Source organism: Dama dama, chromosome 3, assembly GCF_033118175.1.
Source record: "Dama dama isolate Ldn47 chromosome 3, ASM3311817v1, whole genome shotgun sequence".
In the NCBI taxonomy this organism is placed as follows: domain Eukaryota; kingdom Metazoa; phylum Chordata; class Mammalia; order Artiodactyla; family Cervidae; genus Dama; species Dama dama.
This window is the reverse complement of record NC_083683.1, coordinates 40,887,729-40,908,573: the sequence shown is the minus strand read 5'-3', so window position 1 is coordinate 40,908,573 and position 20,845 is coordinate 40,887,729. Positions and strand designations below refer to the sequence as shown.

Genomic DNA, 20,845 nt, shown 5'->3' with positions numbered 1-20,845 from the left:
GATTTTAAAATCTTGGAGTGGTGCAGTAGTGAACACCTTTGTTTATAGAATTTTATACTCTGTGGTGTGTGCTTTCATTCAGATGAGACATAGAGTTTGCTAAACATGATTATTTCTGCTGTGCATGAGGTAGGACCAGCCATGTAGAAACTACCTGGAGAGCTGGTTAAAAGATACAGGAATTGGACTACCAGACCCAAAGGTCCAGCGAGTCCTATATGGAGCTTGAGCATCAGTCTTTTTTCTTTTTTTAAGTTGAAGGGGTTTTTTCCTTTTTCAAGGTTTTGACAAAAGTTATGAGCTCCTCCCAATCTCCCCTCAATTTCCAGAATAAAACTAAGTTTAAGTGTCAGAACATATTTATTAGCACAAGGGAGGTGGTTAAATTGAGCCACTAGAGTGTGGAAGAGTCTGTAGCACATTCAGCAGGCACTTTAGAGAAAAGAAGCCTGATCTCCTCAGACTCTGAGACAAGGGTTTCTAATGTGTAATGATGAGATCATTACCTGCTGGAACAAACATATTTTAATATGTAGACTTTCTATTTGTTCCTCGTTCTATTTCCTGTTTACAAAGATTGAATAACATTGTTAAATGAAGTGTCTTTTAGATCATCCACGTAAGTGAAAATTATGAAGGTGCACTTTGCTTTCCTATTTACAGTCCACACTTAAATGCGAGTTCATAGGAAAAAAAATCCGTAGCACTAAAGGGCAGATGCTGTAAAATGGAGTCTCTTTCCAACGTCTCATATTTATCCCCAGAGAATATGGGCTATTACGTTTCCTATGTATCTTTACAGAAAAGTTCTCTGCACACAACCTCCATATCTGTCATTTATTTAACTAGTCTCCTATTGATAATACAATTTAAGTTCCTTCTAGAGGGCTTTTTTCCATGTTTCTTTTGACTTGTTAATACTGTACTGAGTATTTTTGTACATCTCTTTTTCTGTAACCATATATGGATAAATTTTTAAAGGCAAAATTGTAGGAAAAAAAAAAAAGCAAAATTGTTGGGTCAAAGGCCATATGTCTTTTAAATAAGGATCAATAGGAACCAAATGTCCTTCTAGAGGGTTGTGGCTGTTTACCAGGAAAATCTTTTCTTTTCAAAAAGGCTTTCCTGCCCAAGTTGGTTCTGATGCAGCAAGTAAACAGCTAACTCTCCTTGTTTACTCCAAACCTGAGTCTCCAGAGTCTCTGCTTGAAGGAATTAAATGAGATCTTTCATGAGAAAGAAAAGAATTAAAAAGATATCTTAGGTTTTCAGAGGGAGACGAGTATATAGAATAGCTTAGCAAAGTAAGTAGCTAATCCTGAACTTGCAAGGAGAAAGCTTTGGGTCACACAAGGTCCCAGAACCAGGTAAAAGTCAGGGTTCAGAAGAAAGTCAGGCAGCCCTGGAGCAGAATGTGATGATGAGAAAAATCATGCTCCAGATCATGGTAAAGTGTTTCCTGGATCTGACCTGCTCCGTTAGTAGATGCCGTAGGGCAGTTTGGGTGAAGTGTCGTGGTGATGCAATGCTCTTCAAGCACCTCTAACGTGAATCACCATGTAGTAGTTAGATGTGTGTCTGTTTCAAAGTATTTTTTGAAATTATTTATTTCATTTATGCTTATATTTTGGCTGTGCAAGCTTTATTTAAGCTGTGGTGAGCAGGGGCTACTCTAGTGCGGTGCCTAGGCTTTTCATTGCGGTGACCTGCCTTGTGGAGCACAGACTTTAGGGCCCACGGGCTTCAGCCTTGGGCTCAGGGGTTGTGGCTCCCGGGCTGTAGAGCTCAACAGTTGGGGCACATGGGCTTAGTTGCTCTGCAGCATGTGGGTCCTCCCAGATGAGAGATCAAACCCGTGTCTCTTCCATTGGCAAGCAGATTCTTTACCACTGAGCCACCAGGGAAGCCCCAAAGTAACATTTAAATGGAAAGAATTACATCACATAGGCTTTTCCCCTGGAGAAGGAAATGGCAGCCCATTCCAGTATTCTTGCCTGGAGAAGCCCATGGAGAGAGGAGCCTAACGGGCTATAGTCCATGCGATCATAAAGAGTCAGACACGACTGAGCACACAGTCTCTGTCAGATGTGCGTGCATCTCCTTAACACAGGAGCTAGGCGGCATGGGGGCGTGCTGGTTTAGTGGCAGATCCCATCCCGGCTGACGCTATCTGCCTTTGTCTCTCTGCCTTCATTGTGTCTCCTGGTGGCAGCAAGATAGGAGAGGGTCTTATAGACACATAGAAAATTAGTTGAGTTTATTCAAGTCTGGGAAATTCAAGTCCATTCAAGGCAGGGAAGAACTAGGGGGTATCTTTGAGGGGATCTGGATGTCAATGAGGAGTCAGAATCTTAGATATTGGCTAATGTGGGTTGGCCAGGTGTGTTGTGTGAGCTTAAAGGGAGCCATCCAGACAGTCTCAGAGATCCTCGGGTTAGGGTTAGGCATACTGGGGAGAGGATATGTGTTCTCCTTTAGCACCAAGGGACTAGAGTGCTCTCTGACTGGTCACGCTTGAGCTGGACCACCTGTGGCCAAGTTGAAGGTAGCTGGGAATGAATCAAGTCCCAAAGACCATAGCTCTAAATTAGATCGTTCTCTGTCTTTAATCAGACTAATTAAATAAGCCAAACAACAAGAGAGCTTTGAGGCGGTTGTAAAACAAATTTATATTAGAAACTTTTTGGCAATATTTTGACTGAGAGAACATGAAGTAGGTATGTTAAGCTAGGTTGTGGATGAAAGAATGGGAATGTATGAAGCTAGGGAGAGATCAGGAAACATGGTCAAGTAAGACTGTAGCAAGTAAGTTGAAAATGCAATAAAATATCCAGGGACCAAGATGTTTTCAGGCTAGGAAGACAGCTAATAAAAAATGGGTAAAACAAGTTAGTGCCCAGATTTGAAGGCAAAACCAGGAGGAAAATGAACAGGCTTGGCTATGTAAAATTGAATTCTATATGCTTTAGCAGACAAGTGTTCAATTTTACTGTAGTTTTTAAATGTCCATTTTAAGAGTTATAAATAGAAAAAGCAAAATGAACCTTACAAAGACACCATGTATTTCTTACATACAGAGTATACTATTGACTTAACATTAGGTTTAAGACAAGACCCATTTGCTAGAGTTCATTATTTAACATTTAAGACATTTATTTGAACTGAACCAGAGGATAGAGGCTATGTAAATACTAACTTCAGGAGACACTCTTCCTCTTAAATGTTACAGTATAGTTTTCCGAAAAAAAATGTAAGTCCTGTTATTTTCACGAGGCTTTATTAGACCGAGACAGTTTTCTGTCTTTTGCATATACCCATTGCCCTTTTCTGCCCCCGTCCCATCACGCCCCCAAGACAGAATTAAATCAGTACCACATAAACCACATAACAATCTTGAGATCTTTGCATTAGTTATTTAATGTCAAGGGCAGGAAACCCCTGGTCTCTTAGACTGATTCTGGCCCGAGCTAGCAGTTCAGATATTTGAGAATCTCTTGGGACTTCCCTGGTAGCTCAGACAGTAAAGCGTCTGCCTACAATGTGGGAGACCTGGGTTCAATCCCTGGGTCAGGAAGATCCCCTGGAGAAGGAAATGGCAACCCACTCCAGTATTCTTGCCTGGAAAATCCCATGGACTAAGGATCCTGGTAGGCTACAGTCCATGGGGTCGCAAAGAGTCAGACCCGACTGAGCGACTTCACTTTCACTTTCATACTAGGAAGGTCAAAAGGATTTGAAGACAAGTGACTAACAGCAGGGCAACTTGTAATCTGTGGCAGAGGTTAGTACTCAACTTACTATTGTAAAAAGCCATTTATGATTAAAGAAGGGCAAGAGAGAAATATTTAATATTTGTGTCTGACCTGACATCAGGTTCTTTGCTGCTCTCATTACATTCTAGGAGGAATTTCCTCAGATGAAACTATAGCCTCAAAAGAATTAATTTACTTGCTCGGGGTCAGCTACTAAGTGGCAGAATGGGGTTTTGACCGGGTCTGCCTGACCCTACGGAGAAGGCCATGGCACCCCACTCCAGTACTCTTGCCTGAAAAATCCCATGGACGGAGGAGCCTGGTGGGCTGCAGTCCATGGGGTCACTAAGAGTCGGGCACAACTGAGTGACTTCACTTTCACTCTTCACTTTCCACTTTCATGCATTGGAAAAGGAAATGGCAACCCACTCCAGTGTTTTTGCCTGGAGAATCCCAGGGACGGGGGAGCCTGGTGGGCTGCCGTCTATGGGGTCGCACAGAGTCGGACATGACTGAAGCTGCCCCAAGGCAGTGTCACCCACGGGCTCCAGTTCTCTGTCTTCAGCCCCTGTCTCTTTGAACATCCCTCTGTATACCTGTGCTGGAATGTTCCACAGGCACCTGGAGTTCATCTTGTCTGTTGCTGAATTCCCTGCAGATCCCTTCCTCTTCTTGCCTGTCCTCAGTTGCCTGTCTCATGAATGATCTGTTGCCCACCAGAAAGAATGAAACAAGTGGGGTTTTCCTTGATTCCCCTGTTCACCCCCCTACATCTGATGGGTATCATGTCCTTTAGACACTGCCTCCTGTGTATTCCCCAGACACTGTTCTCTTCTCCCCAGCACCACCCCTTCATCCTGCCTCTACCAGCCCTTGCCTTGGATCACTACTGCGGGCTTCAGTCCCTACCACTGCGATGCATTTTCTCTCCTGCCTTTTCAGACTGACTTGTCTGAAACAGGGAGCTGATTACTCTCATCCCTTTAACTGCTGCCACCTGTCCTCTCAGATGAAATCCAAACACCTTAGCACGGTTTAACTGGAATCCTCAACGTCTGATCCCTGTCTGATGACCCAGTTCTTCTTCTGCCGCCTTTGCCTCGCACGGTACCCTTCACATCTTCACGGGCTGTCTGGCTGGCTGATTCAGAACGCACCACCCGAAGCACCTTTTGACTGACAAATCTTTCTTCCCGCCTTATACCGGGCCTTGTCGCCTCTCCTGCCCTCCTCTGCCTTTCTCCCCCTTGGCTGCCCCTCCCGTATGCTACCTGATAGCACCATGTACAACCTCCCATGGCACTCACCGGCAACTGTCGTTTGCCTTGCCTGTAGCCCAGGGGCGGGTGCCCCCTCTGCAGCTCCAGCACGCCTCGCTGCGCCTGACACGCGCAGGCACCGGCGGGCAGCTGTCTCATGAATGAGGCAACAGAAGCAAGGCTCTCCCGACTCCACTCACGGCCCTGCCCTCCGCGCTCTGACCACTTGCTGCTCGCCCTGCCTCCGTCCTTGTCGGGGTTTCCTGTGCTCAGATCGCTGGTGTGTGTTGGCTCTGCCCGACTGAAGTTGGTTGAATTGAGCCTGTTTCCTTGTCTGTAAACCGGGGGTGCCAGTCTGAACGTGCCCCCTAAATTCCTCTCGTACCCCCAGAGTGGTGTGATAACAGGACTCTGTTCTAGCCTGCCTCTCTCTGAAAATACAGAACTGTATCTTTTCTTCTGGCAGCACAAAGAGCCCGTTTGTCAGCAGTGGGTTGAATACAGCGTATTACGGCTGGCAGTAGTATTGGTTACGGTGCGGGGCGTGGAGTTTCTCTGAGGCAAACCCGGGAATACCCGGAGATATGTGAGCAGTATCTCCAAAGTCCAGGGTGAGTCACACGGTAGGAGCTGGTGCAGTATCCAGCCCACCTGCCTTCCAGGCTCAGACGCCTCTCGGGCAGGAGGGAGAGCTGGTTGCCGATCCAGGTCTCTGCTGCCTGACGTGTGGCGTGGTGTTCGGTGAGTCTCTTCCCCGCGCTCCTGTTTCAGCCGGGCTGTGTCAGTGTGTGTGGTAGAGCTGTGTGGTAATTCGTGTCCTGTGAGGTGCTTGAAAGAGAGATACAAGTTGTTTGGGGGCTTTCAATAGTTGTTGTTTTGCTTGCCCTGCACCTTCCGTGATTTCTCAGTGGGTTTCTAGACCCTTAAACTGCCGCAACTCCTAATGAACCAGCGAACTCCTTACCGCTTGGTCCTTTAAAAATGTAAATCCAGTGTGTGTGATTTAAGAGGTGAGCAAACATCTGGGTATGAGTGTGCCGGCTTGCTGGAAAAGAGCCAGTCCTACTCCTTCCCTGTCATTTTGAAAGTGATCCTGGTTCTGAGCTGACTGCGTTGGTATCTGACTTTGTCTTTTAACATCCGGTCTGTTGACAAGTGGACATCGCTCCCTGAAACTTCAGACCGCGGGAAACTGACTGCGTGACCGTGTGTGGTGCGGTGTCTGCGGCTGGAGAGGACGCACGCAGCAGGGGGAAGCGCTGTGAGCTGGAGCGGCGGGGCTGTTCTGGCCGTCCTCCGCCCCCCAGGTGCTGGGTGGGGGGTAGGGAAGATTCCATTTCACCTGAGCTCTGCCTCCGAGAGCTGCTGGATCTCATGGGAAGTCTGTGTTCAGTTTGTGGCCGTGCTTTTGCATCTATGTCCTGGAAGACTGTGGGGTTATTGCTGCAAATAAAATACAAACTTTCTTTCATTTCTTGGACATTAACTTATGTTGAACACATGTATTAATTCATATCATTTTCCCTCAGTTCTGAATCGGTTATTTGCCTGGACTGTCACAAAAGTAGCCTTTTATTTATTTTACTTGGCTGTGCTGGGTCTTAGTTGCAGCCTGCAGGATCTTTTAGTTGCGGTTTGTAAACTCTTGAGTCACAGCCTGTGGCATCTAGTTCCATGAACAGAGATCGAACCTGGGCCCTCCGGATTGGGAGCACAGAGTCTTAGTCCCTGGACCACAGGGAAGTTCCCAACTATGGTCTTACTGTTGGTAATGACCCCCAACCTTTAGAAGCTAAAACAGCCTTGGTTGGGGGGTGAGGGGTATGGAGAGATGGAGAAGTCTGCGGTCATTGTTTGATCCTTTGAATCTTGAAAATTAAATTTCTGTTACTAAAAAAAAAAAAGCTGGAGGGCTAGCTATTCTAACAACAGAGCATCTTAATAGCCTCGTAGCATTGTGAGTGGAGAAGGCAATGGCACCCCACTCCAGTACTCTTGCCTGGAAATTCCCATGGACGGAGGAGCCTGGTAGGCTGCAGACCATGGGGTCGCTAAGAGTCAGACACGACTGAGCGACTTCACTTTCACTTTCCACTTTCATGCATTGGAGAAGGAAATGGCAACCCACTCCAGGGTTCTTGCCTGGAGAATCCCAGGGACGGGGGAGCCTGGTGGGCTGCCGTCTATGGGGTCGCACAGAGTCGGACACGACTGAGGTGACTTAGCAGCAGCAGCATTGTGAGCGTGGTGGTTAACAGAGATTGACACGCAGGGTTTCCGTTGGAATGAAAGGGGGAAATTGTCACCCAAACTGCTAGAGCGCAGCTTGTGAAACAAGTGTAGCTGCTGTCTGCGAGAGGCTGTTCCCAAGGGGTGTGGGAGTGGGTCTCTTCTTGCCTGCCGCTGCTGGTGGATGGGCTCCTCCGGTGAAGTCCTTGCAAGCCTGGCTGGCCCACTACCCCTCAGGCTCTTCCTCCTCTCTGTTCCCTTCCTCCAGCCACTGAGGAGTCCGGTTGGATTGCCTAAAGTACACAGTTGAGTTGTTTGCAGCCACCTGTAGCCTGGAGGAAATTTGGGGCTTTATCCTGACTAAGTTATTCAAATTCCGGGATGTAAGCCACTTAGGATAATGCCCCAGGGAGATTAACTCAGGCCCTGTTGAGGCGTGTCACCTGAGGGCCTTTAAATCCAGGTCACAATTTAAGTAAGGCCTCAAATTTAGATTTTAAGATAATACCCAAATAGTTAAGTGTAGACTCAGAGATAAAACGATAGGATTAAAAGAGATTGTTTTTTTGTTTTTTTTTTTTCATTTATTTTTATTTAAAAGAGGTTGTTAGTCATCACATAACATAAACATATTCAAAGTACCTATTCAAGGGTGAGTGCCTGCTAAGTCGCTTCAGTCTGTGCTTCGACTCTGTGCGACCCCATAGACTGTAGCCCACCAGGCTCCTCTGTCCATGGGATTCTCCAGGCAAGAATACTAGAGTGAATGGCCATGCCCTCCTCCAGGGGATCTTTCCGACCCAGGGATGAAACCTGTGTCTCTTAGGTCTTCTGCATTGGCAGGCGGATTCTTTACCACTAGCCTCACCTGGGAAGCCTTAAACATACACACGTGGGTTTTTTTTGTTTTGTTTTGTTTTATTGTGTAATTTGTTCTATGGAGGAGGAAATGGCAACCCACTCCAGTATTCTTGTCTGGAGAGTCCCATGGACGGAGGAGTCTGGTGGGCTACAACCCATGGGGTCACAAAGAGCCGGACACGACTGAGTGACTAACACTACTTGTTGTGTAGTTCTTATTTTTAACTGTTTGTAAATTGTAAAATACTGCACACCGAAGATACGCCATTTTAAAAAGTAACATGAGACACCCCTGCAGCTAAAACCCAGGGCAAAAATTCAGACTTAACCCTCTGACCTTCTCCCTGATTTCCTATCACTATATCACAAATCTCCTCACCTAGGAGCTGATGCTATCCCAAGGTTTGTGTTAACTGCCCCCTTGCTTTTTCTCTGCCATTTCCCCAGAAGTAATTACCATCCACAATTCCTAAGGTATCCTTCTAGAAATTTCTCAACCAATAAAATACACTTGTATCACATTTGTATGAATCCCACCACCGCCCCTCTTTCAAAGCTCAAGTGGGTGTGCACTGTAGATGTAGCTCTGAATCTTTCCCCCTTAACAGTTTAGCTTGGACGGCTTCCCATAGTAGCCCATTCAGATCCACCTCTTATTTTAGCGACTGCCTTGTTTTTCATTGTACTGGTTTTTAAGTGGTTCTCCATTAGTGGATGTCTAAACTGATTCCAGAGTTAGAAACAGATAATGGTGGGGGCGGTGGTAATGGTGGTGATACAAGGCAGACTGTCCTGTTAGAAGAAGCGAAGAATAAGAGGAGGCAGAGACTTGGAAATACTTTCATCTCCATTTCTGTTCTTTAAATCTCTCAAAAGTGTTTTTTTAATGTTTTAGTGTGTTTGGGGAAATGTATGGAAGCTCAAAAGGAATGATTTTTTTTTTTTTTTCCTGCTTGTCTTTCATTCCTTGTGATGGTCATGATGGTGAAAGAGATTGTGATATTTAAGGATCTGAGGAAAATGAGTGTATTTACAACCTATTGGCTAAAGAACTGGGAGATTCCAGTTCTCATCTCTCCTAGTGTGTAAACAACACCCTATTGTAATAGGGTTGCTTGTTATACCTGATTAGCAGAACTTTCTTAAGATAATTCATCTATTTGAACTGTGAAGGGGTTTCATTATACAGAGCTTATCATTGCATTGATATTTCTCTAATAGTTGGTTGTCTATCCAAATACTGCTCTCCTTGCCTTTATCCCTGGCTGGAGGAGTCAGCACTGCTAAATCACTTCAGTCGTGTCCAACTCTGTGGCGACCTCATCCCTGGGATTCTCCAGGCAAGAACACTGGAGTGAGTTGCCATTTCCTTCTCCAATGCACAAAAGTGAAAAGTGAAAGTGAAGTCGCTTAGTCATGTCTGACTCTTTGCGACCCCATGGACTGCAGCCCACCAGGCTCCTCTGTCCATGGGATTTTCCAGGCAAGAGTACTGGAGTGGGGTCAGCACAGTAGAGGCTAAGAATGTTAGGTGCTGCTTCCACAGCCTTCTTTGCAGCTAGCTCAGGGACACAGGACTCAGTCCTATCCAAAGTCCTGTCCAAAGGGAAATCTACTAAGGAGTTTCTAGAAAATAGTTTCGTTCCTAACAAAATATGAAAGAAGAGCAGTGTACTTGTCTTTAGCCAGAAATTATCTATATGTGATTCCTAAAACTACGGTAGCTCATTTGCCTCCATGAGGGAACTTGCAGATGCCCTGAAGATTGTATAATGAAAAAATGGAAAGAGCTTGGATCTTTGATAACATTTTTAAGCCATCAGATTAGCCCTGTCTGCTGATCTTAGTTCCTGACATCATATTGAATCTTTTATTCGGTTACTGAAATTATCCTGCCGGTATGGAATTTTACCCATAGGACATGCTGTCAAAGTAGAGAACAACTCAGTTATAAGACAGCTGAGTGCCTTCTGTGTTCAAGAGGCAACATGAGGCTGGGGGACTATGAACAAGGGGGAAAAATAAGGCAGTTAAGAATAAGAGGCAGTAAAGAATTTACTGCAGCCAGAGAGACTCAGACAGTAAGAGCAGCAGGGGTTCTGAGTAAGCTCTGTTTATTAGATAGGAGGTGATGAGAAACACCTTTGGGTAGAAGAGGTTAAATTGAATCAGACTCTGAAGGAAGCCCAAGGTTTTGGTAAGGAGCGAGTTGGGGATGGTATTCCAGGAAGGCTGAGGTTTTAGAAAGAACATAGGCTATGGATTCAGACCTGAGCTTGAGCTCATCTGTCACCAGTTTGTGAATTTGTCAAAGTCTTTGATTTCTTTGATACTCATCATGATAGATGAAACATAACTTGTAGGACTGAGGTGAGGATTAGAAACATGTCAAACATCTGTCATGCTGATGGGCATGTGGCAGGCACCAAGGAGATGGTGGAGGTGGAAGGGGTGGTGGGACTGCATGTTGGGAGCTGCTCTTGAGCAAAGATGAGGTGAGTTAATAGTGATCTGGGCATGTTGATCTTGATCTAGTCAGAGATCATTGGATCAAGTCATTTGGTCTAGGTAAGAGGGTGTGTGTACAAAATCTAGATAGAGACATCTGTCAAGATGGGTCAAGACATGGAGGACCTTGACTTTTCTTTTCTTTTTTTTTTTACTTTTCTAACTAATAGAATTTAGATCTCATCCTATAGACCAGAGGTCCCCAGGGACCCGTTTCACAGAAGACGGAAAGTTTTTCCACGGACTGGTTATAGGGGATGGTTTGGGGATCATTCAAGCCCATGCCATTTATTGTGTACTTCATTTCTATTATTATTACATCAGCTCCCCTCAGATCATCAGGTGTTAGATCCTGGAGGTTGGGGACCCCTGCTGTAGACAACCTATGGTGATCATTGATGGGGCAGCCTAGAGCAGTGAGATGAGTTCCGAGATGGCTGTAGGTGCAGTATAGAAGACCTGGACAAGCAAGAATCAGATGTTGGAGAGAAAGGAAGGGTTAGGTGTTAGAAAATAAAAAAAGAAACTTAGTGATGTGTGAGGCAAGGGGGAGAAAAGACTTAGCAATGAGCCCCCCAAACCTGAATGGCTATCATTTGTTCAGTGTGAAATTCAGAAGTGATTTGGAACACTTTCTGATAATTATATCCTAGATTGGGTCAAGAACGTTTGGCAAGATTTATTGAAACTTTTGATGAAAGATGCTATATTAGTGGTAAATAAATGATGACACCCAAGTCTGTCGTTTAATCCTAGCCCAGTTATGTTTGTCACTTTCCCACTATTAATATATAAAGTTTAGTTTCTTTGAAGGATATGCCCCTTAATAAAATAAATACACTCTTCCCTCTGATTAGGTAGGAGCACTTTGAGTCAGTCCTGTAGTATGAAGAATATGTTCAGTAATTGTTGACTATATGTTCAGTTCAGTTCAGTCACTCAGTCATGTCCGACTCTTTGCAACCCCATGAATTGCAGCACGCCAGGCCTCCCTGTCTATCACCAACTCCCGGAGTTTACTCAAACTCATGTCCATCGAGTCAGTGATGCCATCCAGCCATCTCATCCTCTGTCGTCCCCTTCTCCTCCTGCCCTCAATCCCTCCCCGCATGAGGGTCTTTTCCAGTGAGTCAACTCTTCGCATGAGGTGGCCCCAAAGTATTGGAGTTTCAGCTTCAGCATCAGTCCTTCCAATGAACACCCAGGACTGATCTCCTTCAGGATGGACTGGTTGGATCTCATTGCAGTCCAAGGGACTCTCAAGAGTCTTCTCCAACACCACAGTTCAAAAGCATCAATTCTTTGGGGCTCAGCTTTCTTCACAGTCCAACTCTCACATCCATACATGACCACTGGAAAAACTATAGCCTTGACTAGACGGACCCTTGTTGGCAAAGTAATGTCTCTGCTTTTTAATATGCTGTGTAGGTTGGTCATAACTTTCCTTCCAAGGAGTAAGCGTCTTCTAATTTCATGGCTGCAATCACCATCTGTAGTGATCTAGGACAAAAAGTGGTTGAGCAAAATTTTCTCTGTCACAGGGATTGTGGTCCTTATGGATATATTTACAGTGGCCTCAGTAATAAAACATGAGTCAAATGAACATCTGAAGTAATGAATGACATCACAGGCATCATCAAGTATAGAAATCAAAGAAGTTTCAGTTCATCAAATTCAGGATCACATCTTGGGCTGAATGAGTTTTCATAATTTTCTCAGCTGGTGAAATCTTGAACAGATGGTCCTCTAACATTTTGGAATGCTGAATAAGGTAGATGGACTGAGTCTAATTAATAAAGTGTACTACTTTGGAATATTCGTGTGTAGTTAGCAGCCCTTAGAGTCTTAATAAGTTCATGGGCTTTCCCAGTATTAGGCAAAAGACCACCCCACCATTCATATATCTTAGGGAAGTAGGCTTGAATAAAGCCTTTTAAGAAAGGCATTCTTCCATTTGGGTATAAAATTAATGTGTTTTCCAATGGTAATTCTGCACAAAGCAGTTCTCTGATAAGCTCAGAGCAGGTGTCCTATCTGAGAGTTTTTACAGTCTTGTTGGAAAGTTAGGGCTCTGAGCCAGGTACTGGCCTATGATTTGATTTCAGTTCCCAGTAAAGAGAAATAAAAGCATCTGTCATCGAAATTTTCCCAAACTACCTTCTATCCTTCACAGCCTTTTTTCCCCCTCTTTTACTAATCTAATTTGGATTTTTTATATTTTTTCCTTACAGAATTTGAGTCATAATAGATATATAGTGTAGAACAGGTGCTTTCCTGCAGGCAGAAGAATCTGAGATGTTTCTGTAACTGTGGCTTACAGTGAAGAGAATATAATTTGTAACACGCATACATTGAAAGATTTCTTTTTTCAATCTGTAAATAAAAGACAAAAGGAATTGTACCTTTCAGTGAAGTCATTTTTAATTCTGGCCTTTTCTTTCATCCTAGGTAAAAATTTTGTCCTTTGCAATCTGTCAAAAAACCCTCTGATAAAAAAGCACCAGCCGCTGTGATAATTAGTTTAGCATTTCAGATCCCTTGCAAAGCGATGAGTAAAGATGGAATAAATCACCAATCATGTTTCTGAGGCAGAATGCCTGATTTCCCATCATGTGATGGGCACTAGTGTTTTAGGGGAGAATTCAGCTGTCCTTAACTTCAGATGATTTTTTTTTTTTTTTTAATAGATCTGGTTACCTGATCCTTGCATCCCAGTACTGTTGCTATGCAGTGCAGTGTGAGGGTACAGGCACCGTATTGATGGAGTCTTACAAATTCATGAATAAATCTTATGTGACTGTGAACAGTACATGAACCAAGTCTGAAATCCTTATGTACAGTAAGTATAGTCATAGTTCTGTGTTTCAAAAAAATTACTGAGAGTCTAAGCAGTGTCTATTTTTAAGGTGGGGCTATGGATGGTTTTTTACCCCTACTCTTTTTGACATTTCAGCTTCTCTATTTCTCAGTATATTATTTTTATGATTAAAAAAATTTCCCGGGACTTCCCTGGTGGTCCAGTGGTAACTCCACGCTTCCAAAGCAGAGGACATAGGTTTGATGCCTGGTCAGGGAACTAAGATCCCACATGCTGTGCATCCAAATAAATAATAAATGTTTAAAAAAAAATTTCCCAATCACTTAAAAAATCCAAGCTTCACCTTGTCTGCATGATGAAGTATCAAGTCTAACATGGTTTACATAGAGCCTGGCACAGACTGTCTGTATTCTTCAGCATTTCATGTCTCCTTCCTTTAGAAATTCTTACCTTGCACTTCTTTTTGGCCCTAGCCTGACTTAGAATGACCCATTTAGTTGTTATAAATTCTTGACATCCAAAGAAACTTTGTTTCCTAAGTATTCTGCAGTTTGCCTCTGTGGACCCATTGTGGTCTCTCTTGGCTGATTTTTGAGCCTCCACTTCCAAGTCCAGGTCAGATAGCATCTTGGAAGATGTCTCACTGCCCTCTGTATCCAGTATTTCCACTTTTTTGTTTTCTAGAGTACCCACTACATTTTTCTACAGTTGTGTAGCTCTGTATGTCTCCAGCCCAAACAGTGAACTCCTAGGGTAGAGTTTATCATTTCATCTTTCTGACACCAGTGTTTTTAGCGTACTGCCTGGCTCACAAAAATGCCCAGGAAAACATTTTTTGAGTGTGAGTTCTGTATCTTAGGGAGCCTGGCTTGGAACCTAAATTAATCAATTCTGTTAACTGTCATAATTTGGTCTTATAAATGAGTAAGCCCTAGTTGTACTTGGTGTACAAAGAGGTTTCTTAGCCTCTTTGAGAAACACTGGCTTTCTAAATGACTATCATGTAACAAACCAGGTCATTTTCAGTCTGCATCAACATGGTATTTAGGATTTTACTGCATTTGGCAGAATGTAAGATAAAATATTTTTGCATCTAAATCTGATGTATTTAGTTACATCGTAGGTATTAGTGCCTTGCTAGTGTATCATGCAGATTTCTACTCTTTTTCTGTGCTTGGTACCTTTGCTCTTCTGTATCCCAGTATTAAAAACAAATATTTGTAAGAGAGTATCATGAAAATTTCAGAAACATTAAAAATGTTAAAGGGCTGACCAAAAGTGTGAATGGACACACCCACTGAAATGAAAATTCCTTTCCTGCTAGAATTGAACAATTTCATATGTTAATCAACATGCATTTATCGAATACTTGCCATGTTTTAGGTCCTGTAAAGATAAAATAGTAATTTTGACAGTAATCTTCATTTTCTATGATTTTTTTGTATTTATTTATTTTTTTAACTCTTTTGAAGAATAACTTGTGGTAACGTGCTTACGTCTGAATGTACAGTTGAATGGTTTTTGCCTGTGTTACACCATGTAACTATCCCTTGCATTGGCCTGGTCAGCATCTAGCACTCCACTGTGCCACCTTCTGGCGGGTCCTCTCTGCTTCCCCACACGCATAACCAGTTTGACATCCCAGTCACTGGAATCACAGAGCATGTCCTTCTTGGTTTGTAGTTTCTTTCATTAAGAACGACGTTATTGAGATCCACTTATGTGGTATGTTAACAACTGTTCATTTTCTTTCTTTCTTTCTTTCTTGCTACATATTATTTTTAACTGCTTTTTGCTTGATTTTCATTTTGGTGAGTAAAATTCATTATGCAGAAGTATAAATATTCAACGAGTGTTAATTGGTATGTGCTGAGAGCAGCCAGCTTTACAGACTTAGTAGTAATAGAATTGTGGAGAAGAAGAGCTGCAAAGGCATGTGGGTTGCAGAGTTCAGCCACTTCATTTTCTCAAATGAGGGACCTGAGACTGGAGGGTTGACTCGACCCCGGGTCCCACATTTTTCTAGACCAGGTTTCTTCCTGAGGTCCAGATGCTGTGTCACAAGTTCAGACTTGGTCATAAGGATGATGTCAGGAAAGCAGTCGTGGGAAGTTAGTAATTTAGAAATCCACAATCAGCAAGACTTAATATATTGGCCCATAAATGGTAAGAATTCTAGCTACCTGGAAATTTCCTTCACTCATCTATAATACTTCCCTCTTTGGGTCAATTAAATTGAGGTGTTACTGACTGTTTGTGAAACTTACTCTTTTATGAGACCCAGTGCTTAAAGGAAAAGGAAGGGGACTGTCTTAACCAATGTGCATGTTTATTAGAATGTTTCCATTTCAGTGCATCGTTTTGAACTTTCGCCATTCCCAGATGTTATTCTTTTAAAGCCTTGATGAAAACCACAAAGATTATTCTTAGGATGGGAAGTCTTAAGGTAAATTCTGCTTCTGTGATCTCTGCAAGTTAAAAAAAAAAAAAATTAGTCCTTAATCTCATACCTTCCTGGGCTTCCCTGGTGGCTCAGAGGTTAAAGCGTCTGCCTGCAATGCCAGAGACCTGGGTTCGATCCCTGGGTCGGGAAGATCCCCTGGAGAAGGAAATGGCAACCCACTCCAGTATTCTTGCCTGGAGCACCCCATGGATGGAGGAGCCTGGTGGGCTACAGTCCATGGGGTCGCAAAGAGTCAGACATGACTGAGCGACTTCACTTTATGCCTTCTTGCTAAGATAGTTGTGATTCACAGAAAGTTCCATAGAAAGGATTTTAGAGGAGAGATTAGTGGCTCATAGCAGTGGAAGATTAAATCCCTTATTGACCTCCTGGCCAGGAAGTAACTACAGAACATTCTTCAGTATGTTGTTGTTTAGTTGCTAAGTCATGTCTGACTTGAGACCCCATAGGCTGGCAGGTGGATTGTTTTGCCGCTGAGCCAGCCACCAGGGGAGGCCCCCTTCAGTCTGTTAGCGGCTCCTTAAATATAATTAGTAAACATAGAAACAAGTGGTTTATATCTTTTTCTTAATTATAAAGCACATTTTTTCAAACAAGGTAGAAACCCATTAGTTGGTTATGAAATAGATTTAATGGCTAGCAACTATCATTTTATATTTTTAGATGGAAAACTAGAAGGAAGAATATAGCAAACACCTATCCATGTTATCAGATTCAGCAGTTAAGATTTTTCACAATTCCTTTGTGTCTGTGTGTGTGTGTGTGTGTGTGTGTGTGTAATCTTTTTCAAAGTAAGTTATATGTAGACATCAGGGCATATTGTTTCTGATATGTATTTAAAAACAAGGACTTTTTCTACATAATAAAATTAACATACCTAACAGAATTAATTATAATTTACTAATATGCAGTTGTCATGTTAAATGTTTAAAAAAGTGTTAGCCATGTTTTTTAAAAATATAGTTGCATTGCATGTATAAAGATAAGTACTTGTTTCATAAAATTATGTTTTGGTTATGTATGTGTATGTAGATGCACACATATGTACTTATGTAGTGGTACCTGTGTATTTCTTACTGTGGTCTCATTCAGAATTGGGAATATACTGCTTTATAGCATAGGGACGTTGGTTATAAGTATTTGCTACCCAGTGATATTGCCAGTTCTGTGCTGAGTATTGTGTGACGTCTAAAAAGTGAATACTCCTAGTAACCTAAAAGCCAGCAAGGAAGATAAAGCAAGTAGGAACCAACTGGACCGTATAAATAAGAGCCAAAATGAATTGGGAAGGATGGGACATGGACCTCGTGGAAGAGATCTTGAAAGAGTGGTAGAATTGGGGTAAGACAGAGACTTTGGAAATGGTGTATCCACTGGGAATGATGTTTAAGTATTAAGGTTTAAAAAAAAAACAGTACAAAAGTGTGTTCAGTGTACTATGGTATCAGGATCTGTCTGGTGGGTGGTTGGTAGAAAGGAGGAAGACATTGAAGAGTTGAAATGGGAAAAAACACTCAGATTAAGTACCAAGAGGAGGAAGAACCTCATTTCTTTATTAAAGGCAGAACCATTGTACATCTTGAGTATCTTGTTATAACGTGATGAAAGTGGAAGCTTAGAAAATTAGCGTGATGCTCTCTATGGACTGGATTGAAAAAGTAAAATGTTAAAAGCAGTAAAACTGATTAGACCATTGCCCTTTGTGTAGGGTAAGGTAAGGAATGGGCTTGGATTCAAAAAGACAGACCCAGAAATAGCAAGAGTCAATCTAGAGAGAAATTGCTGCACAAAGAAATAACAGAATTTGGTGGCAATTTGAATAACGGATGAAGGAGCAAGAACCTTGGCAAAATTAGAGAATGTTGTCATTGATAGATAAGGTCATAGAATTAACTGCAGCCTGGCTGGGAAAAAAAAAAAATTCCACACTTTATCTATAAAGACAAGCTTCCATGACATAATAATCTCAAGAAGTAATTTGGGAGGCTCTTTAGAAAAAGTAGCAAGTTATCATCATTAGATAAGCTCATCTAATACAATTTCCTCTTGTTTGGCTTAAAGACTTGGAGATGGGAAATGTTAGATATCTGTCTTTAGGTCTTAATTTAGACTTCTGGTTTTACCAAAAATAGCAACATAGAAAAGTAATGAATTTATTTAAAAATAAAGGACCAGATATTGAGCTTTAAAATTTTAATCATTTAAGATACCGTACCTTTTTAAAATTTAGATTAAATCACTCATATACTAGGCCATCTGGTTTTGATGGGCATTTTAAAAAAATGTGTTTATTTTTAATTGGAGGATAATTGCTTTACAATATTGTATTGGTTTCTGCCATATATCAAGATGGATTAGCCATAGGTATACATATTCCCCTCGCTCTTGAACCTCTGTCTCACCTCCCACCCCATCGCACCCCTCTGGGTTATCACAGAGCAACAGGTTTGAGCTCCCTGCGTCATTAAATTTCCGTTGGCTGTCTGATTTTACGTATCGTAATGTGTGTGATTCAGGCTCCTCTCTCACTGCCCCCCTTCTCCCACCGTGTCCACAAGCCTGTTCTGTGTGTCTGCGTCTGCACTGCTGCCCTGCACCTAGGTTCATCAGTACCGTCTTCCTAGATTCCTATACATGCGTTAATATGCGGTTTTTGTCTTTCTCTTTCTGAGTTACTTCACTGTATAGTGGGCTCTAGGTTCATCCATCTTAGAACTGCGTCAAATGCTTTCCTTTTTATGGCTGAGTAAGATTCTATTGTGTATAGGCAGCACAACTTCTTTATCCATTCATTTGTTGATGGACTTGATGGACATCTAGGTTGCTTGATGTCCCAATTATTGTAAATAGTGCTGCAGTGAGCATTGGGGTACATGTGTCTTTTTCAGTTATGGTTTCCCCAGGGTATATGTCTAATAGTGGGATTGTTGGGTCATATGGTAGTTTTATTCCTAGTTTTTTAAGGACTCTTCAGACTGTTCTCCATCCCTCCAGTAGTGCAAGAGGTGTCCCTTTTCTCCACACCCTCTCCAGCATTTATTGTTTGTAGATTTTTTTAAATGATGGCCATTCTGACTGGTGTAAGGTGATACCTCATTGTAGTTTTGACTTGTATTTATCTAATAATGAGCGATGTTGGCATTTTTAAAGAAGTCTTAGCGTCACTATTCAGGCTCATTGGCACTTGATCCTTAAGGCACCTCCTGGTGTGAGTTTGATACCGTTTGTCGTTTCTCTTCTCCGCGTGCAGCTAGATGCAGACACAAGCAGATTCCATGGGGTGGGGGCAATGATCAGCTTCTGCTGGAAGAGCTTAATCATGGCAACAGCAGTACCTTTGTTCTTGGTTCTGGACTTTTCCGAAGTTCCCACCTGTTGGGTGTGCATATGTGCTCAGTCGTGTCCAGCTCTTTGTAACCCCACGGACTGTAGCCTGCCAGGCTCCTCTGTCCTTGGGATTTCCCAGCAGGTATCCTGGAATGGATTGCCATTTCCTCCTCCAGGGGATCTTCCTGACCTAGCTAGGGGAGTACCTGTTGGGGGTACGTTGTGTTTAGTAAACGATAGCTTACACTTAGACAGCAGTTATTCTGTATGAGGCCCTGTTTCAAGCAGTTCATAAACATTAATTCATTTAATCCTCACAGCCAGCCTGTGAAGTCGATACCTGTTCCCACTTTACAGATGAGGAGACTTGAGACATAGAGTAATTAACTACTTGCCCAAGGTGATACAGTTAATATGGCAGAGCTGGGATATGAACCTACATAGTCCAGCTCTGAATCTCTGCTTCTAAACCACTAACTTAGGCCACCACTGTGACACAGTTAGATCTCTGTTTAGGACACACGGCTTTGGAATCAGGGCTTTCCCCTGAGTCTGAGTTGGCTAGTTGCTGCAAGTGTTATAAGTGGCCCTGGAAGGCTGTTGCCTCTGTTTAGAAATACAAACCAAATATAGACTTGGATTCTAAGTAGGGTCATGGTATAGTATTTATCTTAAAAATCACAATCTACAATTCATTTCTTTGCAGTTTCCTTCCTCTGAGATTACAAAACAGTAAGTTCCTAGAGGACAATTGTCTGTGAACCGTGACTCTGGTACTTGTGAACTGCTGCGTCTGTGGGAGAAGGAGGCCCCCTCTTAACTGCATCTTGGTAGCGCAGCCTCTAGTGACTCCAGTATCCACTCAGGGATCAGCTGTACTCTTGATGCACAAGCTGGCATGTGTCCCTGGCACTGAGAATCATTTTTAATGGTTGAAACAGGAGCAGGCTACATTTTTAATTACCCATGGTATCTTGGGATTTAAGCATAGTGTTTTGTCTTACTTATTAAATGTCAGATTCGGAACATCTCCAGTAATTGCCTTGCGGCACCAAGAACTGTCTAAATCCCTCTGTTAGTATTCACCCTTCTGGTTTCTCTACCATACATACTTTTTACTTTGTAACATTTAACAGTAACATAGTGATTTAAGTAAACAAAATCTTAGGGGTTGTAGGGATTATGGGAAACACACTCATATCTAGGAAAGAGTCTGGTATATGCAGTAGGTCTCGGTAGAAGGTGGGAATATTGTTAGAGCCCAGTCCTTGAAGCTAACTGGAATGATAGCTCTTCTACATGCTAGCTTTATGACTTCAGAAAAGTCAGTTCCTTTTCCCATCTGTAAAATGGAAATAGTTGTTCTAATCTCGGATTCTTGAAAGGAAAAATACAATAATCTATGTGAGGCATTTAGAAAATTATATGATGCTTCCTCAGTCCTTAATAGCTAGTAGCTTCCCTTTTAAAAATAAATTTGGACAATTTTGCCAAGGTTCTGTTCTTTCTTAGACCCTGCTTTTGGCCTTTATAAACAAGTCATTTCCTTCTTAGGCTTTGGAGGAAAGAAGGGCTCTTTTATTTTTTTGTTCCAGTTCTATTGAATTGTGATTTCCTAAGGGACAAG

At 42.6% G+C, this 20,845-nt stretch overlaps 1 protein-coding gene across 7 annotated transcripts in view; it reads left to right on the top strand.

The window, feature by feature from the left end:
• The window catches only part of TMCC3 (transmembrane and coiled-coil domain family 3), a 66,458-nt gene that overhangs the window by 23,946 nt on the left and 21,667 nt on the right, over positions 1-20,845 (top strand). The window contains exons 1-2 of one of the 7 annotated variants that reach the window (XM_061125883.1): positions 5,630-5,752; positions 13,297-13,448. The exons of 3 other annotated variants lie outside the window; for them this stretch is intronic. The gene's annotated coding sequence lies outside the window, so the exon portion shown is untranslated. Of the gene's footprint in view, positions 1-5,615; positions 5,753-13,296; positions 13,449-20,845 lie in introns of those variants that run through there. 3 more of the 7 variants (XM_061125895.1, XM_061125874.1, XM_061125901.1) reach the window with 3 other exon arrangements.